Source organism: Myotis daubentonii, chromosome 15 (assembly GCF_963259705.1).
Source record: "Myotis daubentonii chromosome 15, mMyoDau2.1, whole genome shotgun sequence".
NCBI classification, from domain to species: Eukaryota; Metazoa; Chordata; class Mammalia; order Chiroptera; family Vespertilionidae; genus Myotis; species Myotis daubentonii.
In genome coordinates this window covers 27,491,110-27,505,172 of record NC_081854.1, presented here as the reverse complement: position 1 = coordinate 27,505,172, position 14,063 = coordinate 27,491,110, and positions in this window count along the sequence as shown.

Sequence of the window (14,063 nt, the reverse complement as noted above, 5' to 3'; positions counted from 1 at the left end):
AAATGAAATCCAAAAGCAGACACACATGTTACCTTCATTCTTGGTATAGCAGAGGGAGGCAGAGAAGACTGCCACAGATGTGTAAGAAAATCACTTAACTGCTCAGAAATGGTTGGCATGGAAGGGATAAAGGAGAAGTAGAAAAGGAACTCCCTGTATGTTCTAAGCATCAAGAAAAATTATTTATAAAAAAAGAGAAAAATACTTAATTTTTAATGAATTTGTAGCGATTAGACAAAGGCTAGCACAATGGTTTAGATCCCTAACAGCTCCCATACAGAAAAAGTCTGTACCTCTGGCCAACTCTACTCAATGGGCCTTTACTAAGTATGTGTGAGAAAAATTGGAGACAAGACAGAAGAATTGCCAGACATGCTCTCTGAGGCATATGTGTGAGGCCTCAGGGACAATTAAAAAGTGTCTAGCATACGTGTAATTGGAGTGCCAGAGGCAAGGGAAAAGAGAAAGAATCAAAATAAATATTTGAAGAAATAATGGTTGAAACATTTCCAACTTTGGTAAAATAAATAAATTCACATATTTAATCAGTTCAGCAAAGCACAAGTAGAATAAAAATAAAACAGAACAAAAATCATCCCCATACATATCATGGTCAACCTGGTGAAACCAATAATAAAGATAAAGATCTTGAAAGCAGCCAGACAAAAAGTGGAACAATAACTCGAATTATGCCCAACTGGTTTGGCTCAGTGGATAAGAGCATTGGCCTGTGGACTGAAGGGTCTTGGGTTTTATTCCAGTCAAGGGGACATGCACAGGTTGCAGGCTCGATACCCAGTGGGGGCGTGCAGGAGGCAGCCAATCAATGATTCTCTCTCATCACTAATGTTTCTTTCTCTCCATCTCCCTTCCTCTCTGAAATCAATAAATAAATACATATATATATTTTAAATATATTGATTTCTTACAGAGAGGAAGGGAGAGGAATAGAGAGCTAGAACATTGATGAGAGAGAAACATCAATCAGCTGCCTCCTGCACACCTCCTACTGGGGATGTGCCCAAAACCAAGGTACATGCCCTTGATCAGAATCGAACCTGGGACCCTTCAGTCCGCAGGCCAACGCTCTATCCACTGAGCCAAACCGGTTAGGGCAATAAAAATATTTTTTAAAAAATAATAAATTACCATTCACAGCTCATCAGAAATTACAGGGGTCAGTAGACAGGAGGATAATATCATTTTTTTAAAAAAATTTTTAAATAAAACCTGCCAACCCAGAATTTAGCATCCAGAGAAAATGTCCTTAAAGGAAAAGTTGAAATAAAGACATTTCAGATAAAATAGGTTGATTATAGAACAAAATGAAAAAGTTATAGCAACAAATCTTTTAGGAGAAATAGGAGAATATCTTGGCAAACTTGGGGTAGAAAAGATTTCTTAAAAGACACAGAAAACATTAAAGCTAAAATAAAATAATTGATAAACTGAATATCATCAAAATTAATCATTTCTGTTCTTCAAAATACATCATGAAAAGGAAAAAAAAGCAAGGCACAGGCTGGGGGAAAAATTCCTAACACACATATTTGATGAAGATACATGATAAAACTCCTACATATCTATAATAATAAAAGCATAATATGCTAATTAGACTGGACAGCTAAACGACCTTCCGGATGTCCTTCCGGACGAAGCCAGGGCTTCAGCTGTGGGATTGAGGCAGCCACTGCAGCTGCGAGGGAGAGATCGAGGCAGCCACCGCTGCTGCAAAGGCCTACTCTTTCACAAATTTCGTGCATCAGGCCTCTAGTCAATAATAAAAAGCCAACCCAATTGATAAGAATAAGAAAAAGACTTAAATAATAGGCTACTCCAGATTGGTAGGTAGTATATATTTAACAAAAGAGGTAATATGCAAATTAGCTGGGACACCATAACAGTCACGACCAGTCAGGAGGAGGCTGCGCGTGCAGGTGAGGCCCAGAGCGGAGACAGAGACAGAGACGGGGGCCTGCCCAAGCCTCCGCGGCCGAGGGCAGCCCGGAGAGGAGAGGGCAGGCCTGCCCAGGCCGCCCACAGCTGCCGGGGCTGAGCACAAGCCCAGAAAGGAGGGGAGAGGAGAGGAGAGGAGAGGAGAGGAGAGGAGAGGAGAGGAGAGGAGAGGAGAGGAGAGGAGAGGAGAGGAGAGGAGAGGAGAGGAGAGGAGAGGAGAGGAGAGGAGAGGAGAGGAGAGGAGAGGGTGGGCCCACTCACAGCCACTGTGGCTGAGGGCAGGCCCGGAGAGGAGAGGTTCCTGTCAGCCGCAGTGCGCTGGCAGTCCTGCCTCTGCACATGAGCTGCAGAGGAAACACCTTTTCTGACCACTCATTGGCTAAGCTCCTGGTACGCCACTCACAGTGTTCTCGGTAACTTGCCTAATAAGAATCCAAGAAGGTGATCTAGGGTTTTACCACCTCACTCCTGGAGGAAAAAACAAAGGTCTGCTGCTGGAGGGTCTAAGAAATGTCATATCTGGCCCTAGCTGGTTTGGCTCAGTGGATAGAGCCTCGGCCTGCCAACCACAGGGTCCGCATTCGATTTTGGTCAAGGGCATGTATCTAGGTTGCAGACTCCTCCCTAGCCAGGGCCCAGGTCAGGGCTCATGCAGGAGGCAACCAATTGAAGTATCCCTCTCACATTGATGTTTCTCTCTGTCTTTCCCTCTCTCTTCCACGTTCTCTAAAAATCAATGAAAAAATATCCTCAGGTGAGGAAAGAAAGAAAGAAAGAAAGAGAGAGAGAGAGAGAGAGAGAGAGAGAGAGAGAGAGAGAGAAAGAGAGGAAGGAAGGAAGGAAGGAAGGAAGGAAGGAAGGAAGGAAGGAAGGAAGGAAGGAAGGAAAAAGAGAGAGAGAGAGAGAGAGAGAGAGAGAGAGAGAGAGAGAGAGAGAGAAAGAACAAAAGAAGGAAAGAAAGAAAGAAAGAAAGAAAGAAAGAAAGAAAGAAAGAAAGAAAGAAAGAAAGAAAGAAAGAAAGAAAGAAAGGTCATATCCTATGAAAGAGACATCTTGAAAATGCCTAAAGAAAGTTGTCATTTTTTCATGGTGAAGGGACTGGAGTTCGTGTTGATGAAAACACCTTGGCGGCTGCCTCAGCCAACAGTGGCAACAGCAGTGGGTGATGGGGGCAGCACCTTCCCCTGATCAGCCAGGTTGCCTCCTGCAAAAGGAGGCCAGACTACAGCTTAGGCCTGCTTCCCATGGGGAGCGGGACTAAGCCATCAGTAGGACATCCCCTGAGGGCTCCCAGACTGAGATGGGGCAGGTTGGGCTGAGGGACACCCCCCCTCTAGTGCATGAATTTCATGCACCGGGCCTCTAGTCCTATATAATAAAGTCCTAATATGCAAATCGACTGAACTACTGGTCACTATGACAAGCACTGACAACCAGGGGGCAGACAATCAGTGGCGGTGATCAGGGGGCAGGGCTGGCCAGCGGACAGCGCCAGGCCACCAGCCAAGGCAGGTACCAGCGGGGGGCCCCTGATCACTCAACCCACTGGTCTCCCCACAGATGGCCCTGATCGCCAGCCAGGCCTAGGGACCCTACCCTATATATTGGGAACAGTCTCTTAGATTTAAAAATGAAAACCTGGCAAGGCTACTCTAACACTGAAAAAACAGGATGATGCAGCGATGACATGCATGGGCTCTGGCTTGCCCATTTTGTGGTCAGCCCTGGTTCTGACACTTATAACTGTGTGACAAAGCCAATTACTTAAATTCTCTCTGCTTCAGTTTTTCCACACATAAGATGGGGGAAATGATACTACTGCCTCAGAAGGATCATGTTATGTACTACTTTTTATAATCAGGGCAAAAAAATGTAGCTGCCCATACAACAGCAAGATGCCTTTCACCTGTATGAAAAGTATGGTCACTGGTGCATGCAGCGTCTCAGATTGAGAGAGGGATGTGCAACTGCCGGTTTAGGCTTGACATTCCCTGAGGGGTCCCAGATTACGAAAGGACACAGGCCAGGCTGAGGGACACCCCCAGTGCATGAAATTCATGCACCAGGCCTCTAGTCTTACCTAATAATAGACAAACATGTAAATTGACTGTCCCCCACTATACTCACCAACCAATCAGGAGAGTATGCAAATTAACCCAACAAAGATGGAGGTTAATTTGCATATGTAGGCGACCAGCAGCCTGGGTCCCGGGAACATCATTGGGCACCCAGGTCATTCTGAGGTAGGCCACGTGTGGGCCCTGAGCAGCCTAGGAAGGGCCTGAGCCTGCAATCAGAGCTGAGGGGTCCCCTGCCCAGGCCTAAGGCCTCCGCCAGAGGCATTAGGCCTAGGCAGGGGCAGAGCCCGTGATTGGAGGGAGCTGGGGGTCTCCTGCCCAGGCCTAAAGCCTCGGCCAGAGGCGTTAGACCTGGGCAGAGGCGGAGCCGGCAATTGGAGGGAGCAGGGGCGGAGCCGGCGATCGGAGGGAGCTGAGAGTCCCCTGCCCAAGCCCTGAGGCTTTAGGCCTGGACAGGGGCTCAGCCAGGGATCGGTGTGAACTACAGAGGAAACACCTTTTCTGACCGCTCATTGGCTTAGCTCCCTGAATGCCACTGGTAATATTCTTAGTAACTTGGGTACTAAGAATCCAAGAAGGTGACCTAGGGTTTTTCCACCACACTCCTAGAGAAAAAAACTAAGGTCCGCTGCTGGAGGGATAAGAAATGTCATATCCTGCCCTAGCCGGTTTGGCTCAGTGGATAATGCCTCGGCCTGCCGACCACAGGGTCTGGGTTCAATTCTGACCAAGGGCATGTACCTAGGTTGCAGACTCCTCCCTGGCCGGGGCCCAGGTCAGGGCTCATGCAGGAGGCAACCAATTGAAGTATCCCTCTCACATTGATGTTTCTCTCTGTCTTTCCCTTTCTCTTTCACATTCTCTAAAAGTCAATGGAAACATATCCTCAGGTGAGGATAAAAAAATAAAATGAAGAAAGAAGTGTCATACCCTATGAAAGACACATCTTGAAAATAGCTAAAGAAAGTTGTCATTTTTTCATGGTGAAGGGACTGGAGTCCATGTTGATGAAAACACCTTGGTGGCTGTGGTGACTGGCAGTGGCTGCAGCAGTGGGGTGATGAGGCTGGTGCCTTCCCCTGATTAGCCCAGTCGCCTCCCACAAAGGGAGGCCAGACTGCGGCTTAGGCCCGCTCCCCAAGGGGAGCAGGGAGCGGGCCTGAGCCAGCAGTAGGACATCCCCTGAGGGCTCCCAGTATGTGAGAGGGGGCAGGCTGGGCTGAGGGACCCCACCCCCAGTGCACAAATTTTGTGCACCAGGCCCCTAGTATTTAATATTTAAAGACATTTTAATTGTTACACAGGCTCTGTGGCCCCACACATGTGCCTCAGAGTGTGTCTGACAATTATCCTATTCTGTCTCCAGTTTTTCTCATACAAACTTAGGAGACTTACAAGGCTTTACCTTGGGTGATGAAAGGCAAGTAGATCTCCATACCCACCTCAGAATCTTAAAAGTTTATATAGAGGCCTTCACTGGGTTCAGTCACATATAGGTCCAAATGGTCTCAACAACTCTCTCAAGTCTTGAACAGGCTCCAGCTGGAGGAACGGAGAACAGAGCAAACTAGTACATTCCAAGGACAGGGGTCGGGGGAGGAGCCTCCGGTTACCCACGTCCAGCTCACAGGTCAACCGGCAGTCACATCCTCCTGATGACCTCCTCTAAAATAGACACTTTACAAAAGAAGACATATGAATAGCTAATGAGTGCATGAAGGAGATGCAACTCAAAACTACAATGAGATACTACTACCCCTCCCATTAGAATGGTAAAATTTTTAAATGTCGAAGAGAATATGGAACAGAACTCATTGCTGGAAAGAGTGTAAAATGCAAATACCATTTTGAAAAATTGCTTAACAGCTTCTTAAAAAGTTAAGCATACACCTCCTCCTTTTATAAGTTTTTCTATAAAGGGAGGAGAAAAATAAGTCATCTCTAGAGAAAGATATAGGGTAAAGGAGCTTTTTAAAAATCTTAAAATGGGTAATATTATAGGCACTGTATATGCAGGTCGGAATGATCCAGTAGATAGAGAAAACCTGATGATACAGAAAAGGGCAAACTGTCGGAGCAAGGTGCTTGAAGGATGGCATCTAAAGTAATGGGAGGGAAAGGCAAGGTACATACACCCAGAGGGACACAGTCATTGTACAGCTGTGCTCATGGGAAGTACACAGGTTCTCTTTGATGGTTAAAGTGAGAATGAAAAAGAAGGTATATGAAGTTTCAGGAAAAGGGAGAAGTTGTTAGAGTCATCGGGAGAACTCCATTGCCCTCATCCTTCAACTCTGACCTTAAAAAATTGAGCCATTTTAGAGACCTGCTGCTCTCAGTACACTACCTAATGAAAAGGGTTCTCAGGTGTTTATACATTATACTTAATGTAGACGCTTACTCTTTACCATGACATAACATAAGTGATGAACAGTCCTTACAGAAAGTAATTACCCTGTACTCCCCATTTGCTTTGTTTTCAACTGCATTGTTTAGGAGCTATTTATACTAAAATTATTCTTGTACACATCAAACCCATTACTTTAAGAAGCTAGTCTCTTTTAAGTAATGATTTAATAATCTGCATGAAGGAAATCATGTTCCAACTTCTCTATAAAGTATGTTAAGAGCAGAACAATGATTTCATGCCAAGTACATCTTAAATATTATATTTTAAAATGCATCATGTTCACATAAACAACTAGATAATGCAGCTTTCAGCATCAAGCGTGTAGGTTCATTTCCTCCACACCAGCCTGTCTCTACAGCCTGTTCATCATGATGTATGAACAGCTTCCATAAATATGATGCTTCTGAGTAAGTTTTCCTCATCCTGGTTAGTGTTGGTGTTAGGGACCAAGACACTAAAAGTCAAGGAACTATGTGTATTCAGCTTCCCCTCCCCCATAATATGAACACTCAAGTTGTAACTAAATATACCTGCAGACAGAAATTTCATGAGACCAAAAACCAAGACCCTAGGACTCTGAGGATTCTGTCCTCTACCCCCACTACACACATACGCACACTATGTGCTAAGTATACCTGAAGATGTTGTGTTTCAAGGGCAACTATACTAGACCAAGAGCCAGCATTCCTTGCCGGTATTGCCATTAATTAGCAGCGAGCTTAATAAGCTACAATGAGAATCTGGTGTTGACCAGATTGCGCTGTGAACTTCAGCTCTGTTTCTAACCAGCTCAGTAGGTCAGTCTCATGATATCTTTGGGCCTAGGAATATTAATTTCCACTCCGCAGGAATGCTGGGACACAACAGAGACTCAGTGAATGCAATTATTATCATTACTTCATCTCTCTATCCCTGTTTCCTAACCTTTACAAATGCAGTGGTTCCGAATACCAGCTCCCCTTACTCTGATGAAGTAAAGGGTGTCCCAAAATTCATGCAAGAATTAATTTTGATAGAAAACACAGGTTTATAATTAAAAATTGTAAATTTTTTATTGATTCATAAAGTATACAGTATAAGGTTATGTGTGGAATAGCATATCGGGTAAATGGCCTCCATGGCTTTGCTGGCACATATGCACTCTTTTGTTGAAATTTTCCATGACCGTTTTGCATAAATGTGGCTGAATTTCAATGAGGCTCATTTTCATCTTGGTGGCTTGGTTAATTGACAAAATTGTCACATTTGGGGTTCAGAAAATCCACGAGTGATTGTTGAGAAACAAATGCATCCACAACGTGTCACTGTTTGGTGCGGATTTTGGGCTGCAGGCATCATCGGACCATTCTTCTTCGAAAATGCGTCTTCTCAGGCGATAACAGTTAATGGTACTCGCTATCGCAACATGATAATCCATTTACCCGATATGCTATTCCCACACATAACCTTATACTGTATACTTTATGAATCAATAAAAAAAATACAATTTTTAATTATAAACCTGTGTTTTCTATCAAAATTACTTCTTGCGTGAATTTTGGGACACCCTTTATGAAGTATGGGCATACCACAAGATGGTCACCAAAACAAAAGATTGTCACTGTCACTGAGACTGAAGGAGAGAGGAAATGATGGGAGTGATATAAGCATTTATTTGACATAAATAAAACGATTCTATTTTGGAAAAGTACATTTTGTCAAAAAAGAGCCTGAATTGCCCTAACTGGTTTGGCTCAGTGGATAGAGCATCGGCCTGCGGACTGAAGGGTCCCAGGTTCGATTCCAGTCAAGGGCATGTACCTTGGTTGCGTACACATCCCCAGTAGGGTTGTGCAGGAGGCAACTGATTGATGTTTCTCTCTCATCCATGTTTCTAACTCTCTATCCCTCTCCCTTCCTCTCTGTAAAAAATTAATAAAATATATTTAAAAAAATAAAAGAGCCTGAATTTTTTTTTCTTTTTTTAAAAAGGACAAACTGAAAAGTGGATAATTGTGAAAGGATGGCTAGAGACAGCCTGCCTTGGGACATGGTAAAAATTAAGGTATAAGTTCACATGTACAGTTTATTCCTCCTTATAGCCTCCAAAGAATAATCTGCTAAGGTTGCCTATAGCCAAAAGAGGTGTTTCTCAAAATATGGCCCCAAGGATCACCTTCTGACACCCCGATGAGATTTTTTAAAATACAGATGCCTGAGACCATCCCCCAAGGATTCTGGTCTTTAGATCTGGACTTAAAACCAGAAATCTCCATTTTAATAAACCTCCCAGATGATTCTGACACCACTACACACTGAGGACTCCTGAAGCTGCCAGCCTGGTCCAATGGGCAGCCCGCCCTGGGCCTTGCTCCGAGGACTCCTGATGCTGCCCCCAGACTGAGCTGAGCCTCCCGCTCACCCCCACCGCTCCCCAGGCTGGTGTCTGCAGTGCCTGTGTGCCCACTCAGTCTGGTTCTGAAAATGGAGAGGCGGCTTTATGGGAATATAATGACTATTAAATGATTACACCTTGAGCAGGAATGTTGACTACACTTTATAAAGCACTGCTAGAAATAGGAGGAATAAGAGAAACTGCACACATCTGCATTTTTGGTCAGAGGGAACTTCACAAGGTGTATCAATGTGGAAACCTTTTAAGCCAGCAATTTGACTTTAAGAAAACTATCCTTCGGAAATACAGAGATGTGTGCAAGGATGTATGTACAAAAATATCCACTTTGCCCTATATATAATAAAAAATAATTTAAACCAATCATCCAAAAATTGTAAACTGGCTAGAAAAATAATAGGACCATAAAACAAAGTGCTAACTACTACTACTCACTACTCTTAGAACTCATGTTCTAAAAAATATTTGTTGATAAGGAAAAATGTTCATAATACTTTGCTAAGTGAACAGATGGTTACAAAATAGCGTTATCATATGTAACAAATATATCCTATACTAGAGGCCGGGTGCAAAAAATTTGTGCACTGGGTGGGGAGGGGCTCAGCCCGGCCTGTGCCCTCTCACAGTCTGGGACCCCTCGGGGGATGACCACTTGCTGGCTTAGGCCTTCTCCCCAGGGGATTGGGCCTAAGATGGCAATCAGACATCCCTCTTGCAGCCCGGCAGCCCTCGGGGGATGTCCACTTGCCAGCAGGGAGCAGGCCTAAACTGCAGTCGGACATTCATAGCACTGCTGAGGAGGCAGAAGAGGCTCCCACCACCACCACTGTACTGGCAGCTGTCAGCCTGGCTTGTGGCTGAGCAGAGCTCCCCATGTGAGAGCGCCCTGACCACCAGAGGGCAGCTCCTGCATTGAGCATCTGCCCCCTGGTGGTCAGTGTGTGTCATAGTGACCAGTCATTCCCAGTCTTTCTGCTGTTAGGGTCAGTTTGCATATTACCCTTTTACTATATAGGATAGAGGCCTGGTGCATGGGTGGGGGCTGGCTGGTTTGCCCTGAAGGGTGTCCCGGATCAGGGTGGGGGTCCCGGTGGGGTGCCAGGCCAGCCTGGATGAGGGGGTGATGGCTGTTTGCAGCTGGTCGCACCTCCTTCAGGGTAGGGGTCCCCACTGGGGTGCCTGGCCAGTCTGGGTGAGGGGCTGAGGGCTGTTTTCAGGCTGGTGGGCGACTGAAGCTCCCAACCTCTCCTTTTTTTCTTTATTTTTTTTATTCTGGGATTTATTTACCTTCTATGGCTGTCACTGGAGCTGAGAGCCGGCTCCAGCTCTGAGGCCCGGCTCCAGCTTGAGGCCTCAGCTGCTGAAAGCAGGTATCTGGGGTTTGTTTGGCTTCTATAATTGAAACACTATTGCAGCTCCAGCTCTGAGACCTCGGCTGGATGAAAGCAGGTATCTGGGGTTTGTTTAGCTTCTATAATTGAAACATAGTTGCTTTCGGAGCTGTTGCTTTCAGGCTCAGAGCTGGGCCGTGGCAGGCAGGGAACCTTGGCTTCCTCCATCATCGGGGCAACCAAGCCTCATGTTCGCTTCAGCTGCGTGGCTGCCAGCTGCCATCTTGATTGGCAGTTAATTGCATATCGCCCTGATTAGCCAATGGGAAGCGTATTGGAGGTACGGTTAATTACCCTATTTGTCTTTTATTGGATAGTATATAAATTATATATATAATACAAACACATATTCACCACACATGGGAGGTACGTGGAAGGATACTGATTAAACTATTGAGTTCTTCCATCCCCACCTCTTGTTACTGACAAAATCCACCAATGGAAGATAAAACAAAGTTTAAAGAAAAACATTTGCATAATCTCAGGGATATTTATTAATACAAAGGGGAAGACTGCAATTTTATAGAAGAGAACCCCAGCAGACACCATGATATGCAAATGATCAAGGTTAATAAAACTAGTAATATGACATATTGAGATCATGAACCCTTGGATATGATGCACTGAGAACATTTCTGTGGTATTCATGCCAACAGTACATACTTCACTGAAATCATGTAGGAACAGCTAACAAACGCAAATCATTATATTCTGCAAAATAACTAGTCAGCATTCATCAAGTGTCACGGTCATGAAAGATAGGGGACCTGTCACAGATTGGAAGAGATTAAGGAGACATGATGATTCAATTCACTGTTCAATCCTAGATGGGATCCTCAAACAGAAAAAGGATATTAGTGGAAACTAAACTAATTATTTGACATTCAAATAAAGTCTGTAGTTTGATTAGTAGTATTGTCCCAATGTCAATGTCCTGGTTTTGATCATTGTACTATGGTATGTAAAATGTTAGCATTAAGGGAAGCTGGATAGAGGATATGCAGGAATTCTTTGTATTGTTGTATTAGACTTCTACCCCTGCATAAATTACCACAAGTTTTGCAGCTTTTTTATTATGTGTATTAACTGTATTGTCTCATAGAAGTCTGGCATGGCATTGCTAGAGCCTCTGCTCTGAGTCTCACCAGGTTAAAATTAAGGTATCCAGGGAGGCTGTAGTTCTTGACTGGGACTCAGGGTCCGCTTGCAAACTCACTGGGGTTGTTGGCAGGATTCAGGTCCTTGCAAGTTATAGGAAGGATGTTCCATTTCCTTCCTGGCTGTCAGCCAGGAGCCAGCCTTATCTCCCAGAGGCCTCTCTCTGATTTTCTCACATGGCCCCTTCCAACTCACAGCCAGTGAAAGTGTGTTGAGTCTTCATGCTTGAATCTCTCTGACTTCAGCCAGAGAAAGTTCACAGCGTTTCAGTATTCATGTGATTAGATTGTACTCACCTAATCTTCATATTTTAAGGTCTGTAACTTGAAATACATCTGCAAAGTCTCCTTTGCCATATAGCATAATGTATTCAGAGGCTTCTGAGATTAGGGCATGAATATCTTTGGGGACCAATTTTTCCTACCACAACTATGTTTGCAACTTATCTCTAAGGTTAAAATTATTTCAAAATTTTAAATTTCAAAACAGTGATTATCTCTTGGTATTGATATTTGGGAGGATTTATTTTTACTCTTTTCTATAATATATACATTGAGTATATATCATTTCTGCAATCATAAAGTGGGATTTTTCTGTTGTCTTAAGAATAGGTAAATACTTGAAGCATGCTGAGCAAAGTCAGACTGCCTAAGAAAGTCCTGCTGACTTCATCCCAACCAGACTGGTTCAAGATCAGCGAACAGGAATGCTGCCAAGCGCCCAAACTCATCTTTCTTTCTCAGGTAAACACTGCTTAGAATTCAAACAGAATTCTAAAACTAACTTTTCCTGTCAAATAAGTTACTTCATTACAAGGTCTCATCTGTCACAGAGATTCCCTTCAGTATATTTTCTCAAAATAACTTGTCATTTGAGAAGTTGAAGGCACTTCAATTGTTTTTAGTAGTAAGTCAAAATATTTGAACAGTTGTTATAACCAGGCCTAGAAATGTCATTTTCCCTGAAAATTGGATCAATTTAGATGTTGTTATTCATTGAATAATAAGAGCAGCAGGTTGTCTTTCTAAAACTCCAACACAGAGTAATGAGATCAATTACTGGGTAAACTCAGCCCTCAGGAGGTCAAGAGGGCGAATATTTTTGGCAGCTGTCCAACTTGAAGAGTCTAAGCAGCAGATGTTGTACAGAGACTGCTGATGGCGCAGGGCTCAGCCAGGAGGCTCAAGGTATGAGGAGGGTGCCCTAGGAAGAAGATAGGTGTTCATTTTTTCCAAAACAAGAAAGTGGGAGAGAATGGATTTAAAGTATTTTCCAAATACAAAGCAATTTCAAACTTTTCAATAATTCTGCAACACATTAACTCAGTCATTCAATAAATATTTATTAAGCATTGTTTCCAATATATGGAGATATAGTAGTATAGACCTTGCAGCCTAGTGGGGGAAACAGGCATTAAACTGATAACCACTCAAATAATTACAAAACCGTGACAAGTGTTCCAAAAGAAAAGGTCAAGTTTCAACAAGAATATTAGTCTGGAGGGTCCAAAAAAAAGATGTTCTGAAAATGTGAAGTTTTTTTTAATTAAATATTTTATTTTGAGATAATTGTAGATTTAGATGCAGTTATAAAAAAATGATAAAGAGATCTCATTTTCAACATTCAGTTTTAAGGGTTATTTGTATTTTGTAAATGCTAGTGCTTTGTTGGATATGTGGTTTGCAAATACAGGGTATCCAAAAAAAATGTACTAGTATACACACTTTAACAGCTGATAGCTCAATTTTGAAAATGAAATGTATTTTAATAAACACTGTCTTTAAAATTATTCGAAGTGTGTGTATATATTTTTTGGGGGGACACCCTATATTTTCTCCCAGTCTGTAGCCTGTCTTTTCATCCTCTTCACATGAGCTTTAGCAGAGCAAATGTTTTTAGTTTTCATGAAATCCAATATATAATTTTTCCTTCTATGGATCATAATTTTGGTATCAAGTCTAGGAACACTGCCTAGTTCTAGATCCTAAACATTTTTCTCCTAAGGCTTTTTCCTAAAAGCTTTATAGTTTTTCATTTTACATTTTGGGTTATAGGTTGAGATTCATTTTCTGCCTATGAATGTCCAATTGGTCCAACTGTTTGTTGAAAAGCTATGCTTCCTCCATTGAATTATTTTTGCATCTTTGCTGGAAATAAGTTCTGTATATATTTGCTTGGTTCTATGCTTGGGTTCTCTATTCTGTCCCATTGACCTATGTGTCCATCCCTCCTCTGATATCCTACTGTCTTGAATACTATGATGTATAGTATTAATATTGGGTTAGGGGGTTTCTTTCATAATTTTTTAAAATTGTTTTAGTGATTCTAGGGCCTGTGGCTTTCCACATAAATTTTAGAATAAGATTAGCTACATCTATAAAATACCTTGCTGGGATTGTAGTAGGACTTGCATTAATCCTATTAATCCAATTTAGGGAAAATTGATATCTCTACTGTGTTCCAATCTATGAACACAGTATGTCTCTTAATTTATTTAAATCTTCTTTGATTTACTTTATCAATATTTTTGCGATCTTTAGCATACAAATCCTGTACATGTTTTATTAAGTTTACATCTAAGCATTTCATTTTCTTTGGAGCAACTGTAATGTAATTGTGCTTTTAATTTTGGTTCCCACATCATTAATATATAGAAATACAATTAATGTTTGTGTGTT